This window comes from Meleagris gallopavo, chromosome 1 (genome assembly GCF_000146605.3).
Source record: "Meleagris gallopavo isolate NT-WF06-2002-E0010 breed Aviagen turkey brand Nicholas breeding stock chromosome 1, Turkey_5.1, whole genome shotgun sequence".
NCBI classification, from domain to species: Eukaryota; Metazoa; Chordata; class Aves; order Galliformes; family Phasianidae; genus Meleagris; species Meleagris gallopavo.
This window is the reverse complement of record NC_015011.2, coordinates 180,887,269-180,893,343: the sequence shown is the minus strand read 5'-3', so window position 1 is coordinate 180,893,343 and position 6,075 is coordinate 180,887,269.

The following is a 6,075-nucleotide window of genomic DNA, read 5'->3' as shown; positions in this document are numbered from 1 at the left end:
CAAATAGTGCTTCCTCTCCAGAGAGTGAGGAAATACCCCAACTTGCTGCTGGTTGGCCAGCGCAATTCTTGCGTGCCACCCTGTCCAATTGATTATTTGAGGGCAGTGTTCCAGTGGTCAATGCCTTGGTGCCCCAGGACACAAATTTAGGATCCGTGGAGCCCTCTGTGCTACCACAACCATTTCAGCTGTGAGAATATGAAGAGGGGAGGAGAGGTGAAAAAGCACAAAAGGGAGCATGCTCTGCATTGCAGAAAATGTGGTCAAAGCACAAGAAAATGGTGCAGTAATGTCCAGCAATTGGTGCAGAATTGTCTTCTGCACAACAAGCTTTCATCTGTTAAAATTTGGCATTGACTTTACTCCAAAACACTATGCTTTCAGCCCAAAAGGGAAGATGAATTGATAGCTTTTGTGCAGATAATACTTTTTCAGGGAAGAAACTGAGTTTTTGTGAATATTCACACACTCGGCCTCACCACTTTTCTTCTGTTAGTAGCCTGTACTCATCTTTGGAAAAAGTTTCACACTGTGAAAGTTTGGTCATTTTGGGTGGAATCCAACTCACATGATTTTAGATGTCTGTAAGGTCCACACCATCCTAGGCTATGTTATTCCTGGTGAAAAAACTCTTTTGAGGAAAAAAAATCACTCAACCTTTTTAAGAAACTACTGCAGGGTTGTTCACATACTTATTCTGGGTTCCCCGGTTCAAAAAAGACAGGGATCTCCTGGAAGAGGTCCACACAGAGCTACAAAGATGAGGGCCTGGAGCAACTCCCATGTGAGGAAATGCTGAGTAACCTGGGTTTGTTCAGACTGGGGAAAAGAAGACTGAGAGGGGAGCTGATGAATGTTTACAAATATCTGAAAGGAGGTGGGAGGCAAATAGATGAGGCCAGGCTCTTCTTGGCGGTGTGTAGCGATAGGACAAGGAGTAATGGCCTAAAACTTGAACATAGGAAGTTTTGAACAAACATGCAGAAGAACATTTTTACAGTACGGATGATTGAGTACTGGGACAGATTTCCCAGAGAGGTTGTGGAGTCTCCTTCTGTGGACATATTCAAGAACCATCTGGATGGCTACCTGTGTGACCAATTGTAGGGAACCTGTTTTAGCAGGGGGTTGGACACATTGATCTCTTGAGGTCCCTTCCAACCTCTGCAATTCTGTGATTCTGTGAAATACATGAAATACAGATGTTGGGATCTTGCAGTTAGATGAATCTCATCCATGAGGACAGCCAGTGTGGCAGCATGGCTACAAAAGCACAGGGCAAAGCCTGGGACATAAGATCCCGGGCTGCATACTTAATACCACTAGCAGCAGAGGGTTCAAGAAAAGCTGTAATCATCCTTACTCAACTGTATTGAAAATCTTGAAAAATCTCTAGAGTAATCTCAGGCAAATAAAATTATTTATAGTGTAAATTGCAAAAGAGATGGTAACTGAGCTGAACTATTGAGTCCATGCCCCAAAATTCAGATTTTTATTAAATTTTATTAAATTAAAATTTGCAAGTAAGTCTTAGGTAGTCTTTGACAGGGCAAAAACAAAAGGTCTAATGTCATTTAAAGACTTCAATTTAGAACAACTTAAACACCGTCAGCAGTTTACACTGCCAGGTGGGCTAGCTGGAGAAGACTGCCAGCTTCTGTAATGAGTTAAGAAGCAAATAAGGAAAGTTCGTAATGATACTTAAGATGAACCTCCTCTTAAGTCTCATATCCTGGTTGCTTGGAGTTTTGGTAGACTCTTATAATATCTCTAAGATCCTGTCTTTCCTATTCTCACCTAGCTAAAGATCTCATTTGGGGTCAGAATCTGTGACTCGGATTCTGTTTTTCTCTTATTTTGCACAGTTCATAGACCTCTGGGATGGTGTGCAAGGTTCACCCCTGCACTTTCTCATAGAAACTGTGTCCTGTCTGTGTTCCTTTGCTGACCTCTGGAAATTTCTTCCCTTCATTTTCCACAGCCTATCTTTATCTATGACATCATTTAGTATCTAGATGATTTGATACCTGTCAGTTTGATAAACTGTCTCTTAATCTCAGATATTTCTCAGTGCCATTTGCCACAGAACACCTAATAGTTTTTCGAACAAGCATAATGAGCAGAACAATTATTATACTGTGCTTTTCCATTAGCTACAGAAAGCTGTTGTCTTTTGTACTGCTGCAGAGATTTGGAACTGTCTGGGACAAATTCAGTGTTGTCATCGGTGTTTGTGCAGCACTTTGTGCTCAAGTGCTCAGGCAATGACAAGGGCTTCAAGCCATTACTGAAAAATTAATATACTGTATATTATTATAGCTGTATTAAACACAGTTCTGCCTTACTGCTTTGGGAATGTGTTTAGATTTGCAGTTCAGAATTGCAGATTACTAAGATCTGTATTCAGTCTTTGATGAGTATTGAACAGTCTCTGTCTAGCTTAAAATGCAGAAATCTAGCTCTTTCCCTGTGACCTCAAAGGGAAAAGCATTAAAAATATAGGAGCAGGCCCATTTTATGCCTACTGAAGACTTTTCCACTGAAAAAAGAAGAACAGCACAGAATGAGGCAGAGCACAGGATATTTAATCCTATGTTTTCAGTCACCAAAGTGAAGATTGTATTAGCATCAGAGAGCTTAGTTTGGCTCTTGTCTGTTTTTTTTTAAGTGTTCAACTTCTCTGAAGTGACAGACTAGAGAAGTGGAAAAACAAACTAACAAAACACAAACCAAAACACCAAAACCCGTAAAATATTCATAAGAACTGAATGCTGTCTGTGAAGTGTTTTGTGGCTGAGTGTTTACAATTGTGTACATCTATTTTTCCCTCTGCAGTATCGACTTTGAAGGCAATGAAAGCATTCTGTGTTCCACTGATCAATGCCTCCTGATTATATTGACTTACTGTGCCAAAAACTCTTAAGTTAATTTTCCAGTTTCATTTTATAGCACGTGTAGAGAAGAGATGTAAATATGCAAATGCTCCTGTTCACCAAGCTAGGCATGAGAACAGATCCAGCATTACAATTTCCCTGGGTGGTGCAACGTGTGAGTTAGAAACTGAAGATCTGCGGCCACATGCGTTTCTGAAGGGCATATCTGACTGCCCACTTACTCTATTAATAGATGTGTCCCACTTGGAGTGCGGCTGCAGCACTAATCAGAAAATGCTTTTTTGTTGTTCATACTCTGTGTAAAAAGGAGCCAGGCAGTTCTGCTGCCATTTATTTGAGTATAAGTTCCAGGTGAAGTCAGAGAGTTATCCCAGGTGCACAGCAATGCTCCACTCAGTTCAATGTATTCCTCTCTGGAACCAGAGCACAATCTGTCGTCGTTGCTTCCCACGACACTTTGAAGGAAAAGGAGGTTTTCTTAAGGAAGAAACCACTGTGCTCAGTCAAAATGCTGCCAGGAGAGGTGAGCTTGCCCTGAGCAGGTCTGTGGGCCGGGCATTGAGCCCCAGCTGGCCCTACTGTTCTGGAGCAGGCACCCAGCTAACAGGCCTGCCTGTATCCAGGAGTATCAGGAGCACAGGTTTTCACCCTCTGGCACATCATTGCCTCTAGGGACACTCATATCACCACTAGGAGACAGTCTTATGGGAACGAGCCCTGTGGTTAGCAGTCTCTGTGCCCAGAGCACCCTAGGTTTGCACAGCCGATGCCCTGCATAAGATCTCCTGTATGCTGTGTTGGAACAGTACTCAAATGACATCTGGCAAAGACCACCCAGCAAAGCAATTACCCACCTCTTGTGCAGATATATGCTTGTTGGTTTTATCCTAAAGCTCATTCTATTTTGTTACCCAGCTGTTTTGTCCAGGGAAAGCATGGTGCCAGTGTCCCTGTTTTCTGAAATGCCAGTGAACCATGACCTGTGGCCAGGGGTTGTTTGTGCACCTCACATCGAGCAACAACGTCGTTCTCCAATATTAAAATAATTAGAGGTTTGTGCTTTCATTTTGCTGGTTTCATGCAACACTACTTTCTGGTTTTGGCTGAGGGGCATTTCTCACCCCCGTGTTTTCTCACTGTGGTTTGTCCCAGACTGTGCTCAGTGAAGGTAAATTAGGAGCTAAAAACAGGATCCATTGGAAATACCCCTGGTTACCTGTTAAATGAGAGAAGTGGTACTTCTTATGCTGATTCCTCTTCTCTCTTCCTAACTTGATCTTTCTCCCTGAGAGCCATAAATAATGAGGAGTAAACATTGGGAATATGTTACAGAAACTGGGGGAAGGCCAATAATATCCTGGGTTCCATCAGAAGATGGGTGGCCAGCAGGGCGAGGGAAGTGAATGTGTCCCTCTGCTCTGCCCTCATGAGGCCCCAGCTGGAGTACTGTGGCCAGGTCTGGGGCATCCAACACAGAAAAGATGTGGAGCTGTTGGAAAGGGTCCAGAGGAGGGCCATGAAGATGATCAAAGGACTGGAGCACCTCCCCTACAAAGACAGGCTGATGGAGACCTCACTGCAGCCTTCCAGTATTTAAAGGAAGTTTATGAACATGAGGAAAGTCAACTTTTTACATGGATAGTGATAGACAAAGGGGGAATGATTTTAAACTAAATGAGAGAAGATTTAGATTTGATGTCAGGGGGAAGTTTTTTACTGAGAGATTGGTGAGATGCTGAACGGGCTGCCCAGAGAGGCTGTGAATGCTCCATCCCTGGAGGTGTTCACAGCCAGGTTGGATGGGGCCCTGAACGATCTGATCCAGTACCTGCATGTGCCAGGGGAATTAGAACTTGGTGATCCTTGGGGTCCCTTCTGACCCAATTCGTTCTATGATTCTATGAAATCTGTGTTTTGTTTAAAATTGCTGATTGTGCTTGAAAACTGTTTGACACTATCAGGAAGGAAGATGTCTGTAGCTCAGGTTGATATTTCTGGTCAAACAGAGAAACCTTTGACTTGACTGGGGAAATTGAAAACCTAGTTTGAAGCTGAGGCACCTGTGACAGCAGCTGAAGCAGAGAGAGGAGAGCATCAGCCTGTAGGCTGAGAGTGATCACTCGGTGTCTTGTTATTCTGAGGGGACTGTCCTGCCTTCCAGTGTTCCCATCTGGTTTGATGCCAAAAAAAAAAAAAATCAATCCTGATTGTGCTGGTGTAACTGTGATGTGATGTTTCAAACATGTAAACAAGGCCAGGTTTCTAGGCAGAATTAGTGCTTGCCAGCATATCTGCTTACTGCTTACTTCAGCCTGCACTGGAGAAATAGATATATGTGGGAAAAACCGGGTGAGCCTTTGGAAATGCATCAGCTCTTCAAGTCCAGAGATCTGTCTGTTTTTTTTTCCAGCTGGTTGAAGAGAGTATAGTGCATCTCCTTTGCCCCTGGAGTTGTTAGTATGGGCCAACAGAATGTCAAAAGGATATTTTACATCTTTACTTGCCACTTTCAACAGAACGGCCCAAGTCAATTAGGGCAATACTTTCCAAAGTGTTTGGTTTCTGAAAGTGATTCTATGCTTGCACAGACAACTGCATCACAGAACTTTCAGAGAAATGAAGCAATCTCCATCTTCAAGCCAATTAGACTTTGCTGTTTCTATCACTACAACTGGAAGGCAGTTTAAGGAGTTTTCTAGAGGGTGAAGGTAGAAGGTAGACTGTAGGCACCTTTTTTGTTGTCTAAAATTTGGTACTGAAAGTAGGTATAATTATAGGTCTCTTCTGAAAATGAGTGGCCTGCCTGTCTCTGTGTATTCACACATCTCCTCATCCTTAGAGGTATATCATCTCCATCCCTAAAGACGGCTGGATATGGTTCTGAGCAGTCTTCTCCAGGTGGCCCTGCTGTAGGAGGGTCTTGGACCAAGTGACTCCAGAGATTCTGTGGCTGTGTGGTTTTGGGAAGGACTGTGATATATCAGAGAGAGAAGACAAGACAGCAGCACAGTAGTGTGGCTCAGAAGCAGCTGCACTGCCCTTTGTGCCCATCACCATGTCATGTCCATAGAGGTGGTTCTGTGCTGCCATGGGTTTTGGTCCCCACTCCATGGCTCAGCCCTACTGCTATACCACAGCCAGCATGAAGAAGACTTAAAAAAGATGAACAATGAGTCTGGCA